The following is an 8,891-nucleotide window of genomic DNA, read 5'->3' as shown; positions in this document are numbered from 1 at the left end:
TAAGCATCTCTCGTTCTCGGCTCTTCTTCTTCGATGGTAGTTGGAATTGTCGTCTCAATGCGTCGACGCGGTCCTCCGGCCAGTAGGGGGAAGAGAATGTAGAATGGATGTTGTTCGCTCAGTTGTTCGTGGGGTTCTGTATATCTGAGCTGAACCACGTATTTTAAAGACTAAACTCCTCCCACCAGACTTTACGTCATAAGGGCAGGTCTTGCTCTGAGCCAGAGGGCTTCCGATTGGAGCGCCCATTTTGCCACGTTTGATTGGCTGAGCTAGGTGAGACTAAGTGACTGCCTCTCTGACTAGACATGTTCCGGAAAAGCCTTTTAAGGGTATTTTTGCTGGAGGTAATGTTTTGCCCCAAATTTACTTTTAACAGCTGACTGTGGCAGTTTCTATTGGGGGACCAATTGTAAACAGCTGCAGCTTGGCCGTTTCTGTTGTGAGAAGTAATAAACCTGTGTTTTAGGGCCTGGTGTCGACTTCCATTGTCTCAGCCAGCCCCAAACGTCAGGATGGCTATTGATCTATTGTATCTAAGGTTCGGCTTGGGGAGTTTGAGACAGAAGTCTGGTGTGTCATTGTTTATGGTCAACAAGCCACTATTGTCTCTGAGTTTGGCCTGAGGAAGTAAGCCAGTAGTCTATTGTGTAAGAGTGTAGATAACGTATTCAGCCTATGTGCAAACTCAGTCCTTTATATCACCAACCTTCCCCCTCTTGTAGGGGACTGGCAGCGATCTTCTGTGAGTTAGAAATGTATGATGGGTGCATTACCAAAGCTGCCAGCTGCCGTCCGGTCCCAGAACAGTTTATTATACAGTTTGCTTGTGAAAACTACCACACCGCCTTCAACGCCGCAGAGTTACCATACGCTATACAATATACTATGCAATGTACTAATATACAATACGGCTCACTTTTCCCACTTCAATGACAGAGCCGCTGTTTAATAATATTGTCGCGGCGGAGCTCCATCGCGGCAGCATTCTGTAGCAGTAATCCCCCCTTTTTTACCATCGACAACTAGCTCAATTGCTAACGCTGCTTGGCTGTGGATCCTATGGTCTGTTTTATGACAAGTTCGATTCCCTTAAATTTTATTTTTAATTTTTTTTTAACGTGCATTGCACTATAGCGTATTGTATATTGTATATTGTATGGTGCAGTAACGGTCTCTGGAGCGCAACAGTAAGAAGCATTTGCACTTTCCGCCTTCAACGCCGCCCGCAGCAGCAAATTTGCGCGAGCGTGTGTATCATGCAATCATTTATCATTTAACATTTGAAAGGCATACATTGTTGTATGAAATAAAATAGTATAGAGACATATGTACAGCGTTCGAGGCAGAATAGAAGTAACTGAGTTACCATACAATATACAATACGCTATAGTGCAAAGCAGAAATGGGATGAGGTACAATTTACAGTAAGGTGTATGCGTTGCAGTGCAAATGCTGGCGTGCTCCAGAGACCGTTACTGTACCATACAATATACAATGCAATGTACCAATATACAATACGCTATAGTGCAAAGCAGAAATGGGATGAGGTACAATTTACAGTAAGGTGTACGCGTTGCAGTGCAAATGCTTCTTACTGTTGCGCTCCAGAGACCGTTACTGTACCATACAATATACAATATACAATACGCTATAGTGCAAAGCAGAAATGGGATGAGGTACAATTTACAGTAAGGTGTATGCGTTGCAGTGCAAATGCTTCTTACTGTTGCGCTCCAGAGACTGAGAAGTAACTGAGTTACCATACAATATACAATACGCTATAGTGCAAAGCAGAAATGGGATGAGATACAATTTACAGTAAGGTGTATGCAGTGCAAATGCTGGCGTGCTCCAGAGACCGTTACTGTACCATACAATATACAATGCAATGTACCAATATACAATACGCTATAGTGCAAAGCAGAAATGGGATGAGGTACAATTTACAGTAAGGTGTACGCGTTGCAGTGCAAATGCTTCTTACTGTTGCGCTCCAGAGACCGTTACTGTACCATACAATATACAATATACAATACGCTATAGTGCAAAGCAGAAATGGGATGAGGTACAATTTACAGTAAGGTGTATGCGTTGCAGTGCAAATGCTTCTTACTGTTGCGCTCCAGAGACTGTTACTGTACCATACAATATACAATATACAATACGCTATAGTGCAATGCACGTTAAAAATAAAATAAAAAAATTTAAGGGAATCGAACTTGTCACAAACGGACCATAGGATCCACAGCCAAGCAGCATTACCAATTGAGCTATTTGTCGATGGTAAAAAAGGGGGGATTACTGCTACATAATGCTGCCGCGACAATATTATTAAACAGCGGCTCTGTCATTGAAGTGGGAAAAGTGAGCCGTATTGTATATTAGTACATTGCATAGTATATTGTATAGCGTATGGTAACTCTGCGGCGTTGAAGGCGGAAAGCGGCGGTGAACCACAGCAGCCTCGTTGCCGCGTCCTGGGGCTGCCGCGGGGCGTGGCCGCGGCGGGTCACGTGCCTGTTGGGGCCAATCAGGCCTACCCCGGAAATAGGAACGGTTGTGGAACTGATACAGGCCACCTGGACAAGAGGCAGGGGAACTATGTGAGAATGCTGTTCATTGACTACAGCTCAGCATTCAATACCATAGTCCCCTCCAAACTCATAGCCAAGCTCAGGGACCTGGGCTTGAACTATGACCTCTGCCAGTGGGTCTTGGACATCCTGACGGGTAGACCCCAGGTGGTAAGAGCAGGCAACTGTGGGGAGCTCCAGTAGCTCACCACGTACCGCGAGTGCTATTTCAGCGCCGTGGACAACCGTGCTCGTCACGGATCTGGGGCTGAGCGCGTTCGAATCCCGGACGGCAGCCGTGCCTTTCCCAGAGTGTCTTCCCCCCCATCTGAACCCTTTCAGCCTGCTTCTGTCGGTCGAACTTGACCAAGTATGAATGCGATGAAAAAGCGATAAACGCTAAAAGAACCAGCTGACTGGTCTAAGTAAAAAAAAAAAAAAAAAAGAGCAGGCAACTGCACCTCCTCATCCATCACGCTCAACATAGGGGCCCCCCAGGGCTGTGTTCTGAGTCCCCTCCTCTACTCCCTGTACACACATGACTGTGTGGCACAGCGGAACAACACAATTACTGATGACACAGTAGTGGTGGGCCTGATCTCTGCCAACGACGAGAGGGCCTACCTGGAAGAGGTAGAGAATCTGTCGCAGTGGTGTCAGGAGAACTGCCTCTCCCTGAACGTTAGCAAAACAAAAGAGATGATTGTGGACTTCAGGAGGTCGGGGTCAGGGACTACAGCCCCATCAGCATCGACGGGGCACCAGTTGAGAGAGTGAACAGTTTCAAGTACCTAGGAGTCCACATATCCGAGGACTTGACATGGACCACACACATTGACAGTGTTGTGAAAAAGGCACGGCAACGCCTCTACTTCCTCAGGCGCCTAAGGAAGTTCCAAGTCAGTCAGAAGATCCTTAAGAACTTCTACTCATGCACAATAGAGAGCATCCTGACTGGTAATATCACCTCCTGGTTTGGGAATAGCACCGCACAAGACCGCAGCAGACTTCAGAGAGTGGCCCGTTCAGCCGAACGCACAATTGGAGCGGGGCTTCCCACTCTCCAGAACATTTACAACAAGCGGTGCATGGGTAAGGCCAAGAGAATTATCAAAGACTCCAGCCACCCAAACAACTGCCTCGTTGAACTGCTGCGGTCAGGCAAGCAATACCGGAGTCTCATGGCAAGCACAGAAAGACTCAGAAGAAGCTTCTATCCCCAGGCCATCAGGTTGCTCAACGAACAATAACACTATGCAACAACCATCAAAAGCACTCACAGCACACACATCCACATGCACACACTCACTTTAAACAAACAACTCACTGCAGCACCCACTCTACACACTTTAGAACACCTAAACACACTTTATATTTATTGGCAAAGAATTTGCACTACAACCCATACCTCAGTACACCTTACTGCAAATTGTACCTAAATTGTACCTCATCCCATTTCTGCTTTGCACTATATAGTATATTGTAATTAGTATATTGTATAGTATATTGTATGGTAACTCAGTTACTTCTACTCTGCATTGAACATTGTACATATGTACATACTGAACACTTGTGTCTACGTACGTGACTTCTATTTTATACTTGCTATACTTATTTTATTTTATACTTATCCTCTTGTCTAGCACAGTCTCTGGAGCGTAACAGAAAGAAGCATTTTGTATAAAAGTATTCTGTACTTCTGTATGACAACTAATAAAGAAACTTGAACTAATTCTCATTTTGGCTTACCAGTCCACTTCATATGTCACAAGATCCTTCCCCACGGAACTAAGTGTAGCCACCTGAATATGTTTCAAGTTTCTTTAATAGTTGTCATACAGAAGTACAGAATACTTTCATACAAAATGCTTCTTACTGTTACGCTCCAGAGACTGTGCTAGACAAGATAGTATCAAATAACATAGTATAGCATGTAATTTAGAAGAAGAAAATGAGGTCACAGTGTTCGGTATAGACATATGTACAATGTTCTGAGTTACCATATAATATACAATACTATGCAGTGTACTAATGTACAGTACTATATAGTGCAAAACAGAAATGGGATGAGGTACAATTTAGGTACAATTTACAGTAAGGTGTACAAGTTGTAGTGCAATCCTTCATCAATAAATATAAAGTGTGGGGAGTGGGTGCTACAGTGTGTTTGTTTAAAGTGGGTGTGTGCTATAAAGTGTGTGGAGTGGGTGCTACAGTGTGTTTGTTTAAAGTGAGTGTGTGCGTGTGGATGTGTGTGCTATGTGCGTTTGGTGGTTGTTGTTGTGTAGTGTTCATTGTTCGTTTAGCAGCCTGATGGCCTGGGGATAGAAGCTTCTTCTGAGTCTTTCTGTGCTCGCCTTGAGACTCCGGTATCGCTTGCCTGACCGCAGCAGTTCAAAGAGGCAGTTGTTCGGGTGACTGGAGTCTTTAATGATTCTCTTAGCCTTGCCCTTGCAACGCTTGTTGTAAATGTTCTGGAGGGTGGGGAGCCCCCCTCCAATTGTGCGTTCGGCTGAACGTGTCACTCTTTGTAGTCTGCTTCGGTCTTGTGCAGTGCTATTCCCAAACCAGGAGGTGATGTTGCCGGTCAAGATGCTCTCTATTGTACATGAGTAGAAGTTCTTAAGGATCTTCTGACTGACTTGGAACTTCCTTAGGCGCCTGAGGAAGTAGAGGTGTTGTCGTGCCTTCTTCACAACACTGTCAATGTGTGTGGTCCATGTCAAGTCCTCGGATATGTAGGCTCCGAGGTACTTAAAGCTGTTGACTCTCTCAACCGGTGCCCCGTCGATGCTGAGGGGGCTGTAGTCCTTGACCTCCGACCTCCTGAAGTCCACAATCATCTCCTTTGTTTTGCTGACGTTCAGGGAGAGGCTGTTTTCCTGGCACCATCCCGCCAGGACCTTGACCTCTTCCAGGTAGGCCCTCTCGTCGTTGGCAGAGATCAGGCCCACCACCACTGTGTCGTCAGCAAATTTGATGATTGTATTGCTACTCCGCTGAGCCACACAGTCGTGTGTGTACAGGGAGTAGAGGAGGGGACTCAGAACACAGCCCTGGGGGGCCCCTATGTTGAGGGTGATGGATGAGGAGGTGCAGTTGCCTGCTCTCACCACCTGGGGTCTGCCAGTCAGGAAGTCCAAGACCCACTGGCAGAGGTCATAGTTCAAGCCCAGGTCCCTGAGCTTGGCTATGAGTCTGGAGGGGACTATGGTATTGAATGCCGAGCTGTAGTCGATGAATAGCATTCTCACAGTCTGAGTATTATTCAGTGTGTCTAACGCTAATCTTTTTCATTCCCTGTGTTCACGAGGACGTTGTAACCGGTTGACCGCTCTTGATCATCCCTACCCGGACATGGACACTTAACGTGCGGTTCTCTTTGATCATCCCTACCCCGACATTGACTATTAACTTGCTGCTCTCTGATTCTCCCTATCTTAAACATTGACGCTTTATAGTGAGACAGGATACAGGTGCCGGCAGGGGCGCTGGTGGCCACACTGGACAGGGAGGACATCAGGTGAAGAAGAATGGGCTGGAGGCGGGGCTCGGACAGCGAAGAGACCTCTTCGTCGTTTTCCACAGAGGGAGGAAGATGTGCTGGATTGGAGCTCCGGTGATACAGCACGCAAGAAAGAAACTCAGTTACAAAACGGGTTATCCTAGAAGTATATGCGGTAGTTTAGCGTTTGATTAATGCGCCAGATAAACTCGGTTACACAACGGGTTATCCTAAAAATATCTGCGGTAGCTTAGCGTTTGGTTAATGTGCCAGAGACACTGTGAATGAACCAACAGGCGAGCATCGCCGAAGACCAGGTGGTAGATATTGTCCACCTTGCCGTAGCTGTGTATAGGCGGCATAGCAGGAGAGTTCAACACGACCCACAGCTTAGCTTTGTTTAGGCGAGCACCACAGTTTAGCAAGCGCGTCGGCCCACCTCTTCAGCCCAGCAGAGGACGCCACTACACTGCACACTCCTCCAGCCCCTCCACGCCGTTGCCCCAGCCGCTCACCTGCCCCAGCGTCTACCCCGCCCCGCTGTCTGTTATCGCGGGATCTCCGACGGCCATCTTAACACCCGGACTAGTGGTGCTGAGAGTAGGCCCGCCATCTTGGATAAGTACCAGCGGCGCTCTGAGTGCTGAAACGTGTTCAGTAGACAGTCCACTGTGTGGCGCAGGCTCTGTAAGGGTGAAGATAAACGGTGCTTTGAACGAACGCTGGAGAGCAGTGTATAGGGGCGCCCCAAACATTAAAGCCGGCTTTAGCTAGGACTTTTATTTGCTAAATGTGGGACCACTGTTAATTTCTTTTGAGTGTAATAATAATGTGTGGTTCTTTATAAAATTCCCATTGAACTCCTTTACTCCTTACCTGGTTCTCCCCTACCGCGAAGCGGAGCAGTAGATAACCCTTAAAGGGAAGAGGTTCTTACTGTGTCTGTAATATAGAGTGAGAGCACTAGGTGCCCAGTGTGGGAATAACTTTCAGTGTGGGAATAACTTTCATCCATGTGGGAATAACTTTCATCCAGGTGGGAATAACTTTCATCCATGTGTATTGTAGAGCGAGAGCACTAGGTGCCCAGTGTGGGAATAGCTTTTCCAAATTGAGTGATACACTGTAAATTGAACCAGGTTATATAAAAGGAGACATGGGATCACTGTGTGCGTGTCTTTAATGTGCATTTCGTCTAACCCTCTTCTCTCCGGGTAATGCTCATTATTGTTTAACCCTTTCCCCACACCCCTGCCTATAGTTTATTGTGAAAGGTCTCCACTCATCATTAAGGAAGAGTACTGCTTTGGGGAGCGAATATATCATCCATTTTACTGCCATCAGGTGTGGGAGGGCTCAGGAAGTATTGGGGGAAGTGAGGATGTGTGGGGAGCTACTGCTGATCGCCCTGGAGGGCAAGAAGTACCAGAGTACCATCCCTAGGTCAGTGAATCCTAGGCCCCATCCACTCCTGCTGCTCAACCTCCACTTTAACATTCCTGGCCTACAGTCGGGGATCCAGCTGACTCAGCTCTGCTGCGTTCCCGCTACCAGGTGGCCATGTACAACCACTCCCATAAAGCAGGGATAATCCACCCTGCTACATAAGCCATTCTGAATTTCGCATACCTGTGACGTCCAAGAATTCTCATCTAATAATAATAATAATACATTCGATTTATAGTGCACTCTATATTTGGAAACCAAATCTCAGAGTGCTAGAGAGTAAAAACAGACTTGAAAAACATAGGCAATTAAAAAACAAGACATAAAAGCATAAAAAAGGTTAAAACTATGGGAAGGCTTTCGTGAAGAGGTATGTTTTAAGTCCTCTTTTCATCTGTATAACTAACGCCCCCTTTATGGTTGTAGCGCACACTCAACCATTCGCTCAACAACAGAGCGAGTGGAAATACTGACACTTCCTCAAGCGGGTTGACGTCCGTGGGTGCCGACAGAGAATCAACAATTCGCTCAACAACAGAGCAGTGGGAATAATGCGGAAGCGATCTCCCTGTCCCTGACTCTCCCTCTCTCTCTCCACCTGCATTTTACACACAATCGCTCGAGCTGCTCACACAGCGCACACGGAGCGATCTATCTCTCTCTCGCTTGCTCGTTCTCTCGCTCGTTCTCTCTCTCGCATGTATCACGCTGTGTGGGTGACTGTCACTCAAAGCGCTTATGGGCAGAGCCCAGCCCAAAACAGCTTGAAATCTTGAAGTGGAAAAATGCTGCTTTAGAGTACTTGATTAGAAATACAAAACAATGCATTTTTTTTTACCTTACAGATGTGTTCCATAGACTCACAGGAATTGTGTAAAATGTCCCAAATAGTGTAAGGAATAGCAAAACTATTTAACCGTTACAGCTGGTGTCGGGACCTTTAACCGTTACAGCTGGTGTCTGTCAGTTTGTTTGTTTGTATGCTTGTTTGTTTGTTTAGTTGCAATTGCATGGGTATGTCTGTATCCATGTATATGTGTGTGTGTGTGTGTGTGTGTGTGTGAGATCTTGATTTATTGACCCAGGGTAGATTCACTCGTATGCACTTTTTGAAACCGTATAGGCAGGCAGATGTCACTACCTCAGTAACTCATTCATACAGTAATTAATTCACTCACGATTCACACACACACGTACGCACAAACACATATGCACACACACACACAGGACAATGCAGTACCTCTCTAGGTCTGTGTTACGACCCCTGTGGGTCTAAGGGTAAAGGGCTGTAACATGTTGGTTGATAGAAATGATGGACCAGGTTTGTAAACACAATGATATTTATTAGTAAATGCAAAGGAAGC

This window comes from Notolepis coatsorum, assembly GCF_963971535.1.
Source record: "Notolepis coatsorum genome assembly, chromosome: 10".
NCBI classification, from domain to species: domain Eukaryota; kingdom Metazoa; phylum Chordata; class Actinopteri; order Aulopiformes; family Paralepididae; genus Notolepis; species Notolepis coatsorum.
This window is presented reverse-complemented; position numbering follows the sequence as displayed.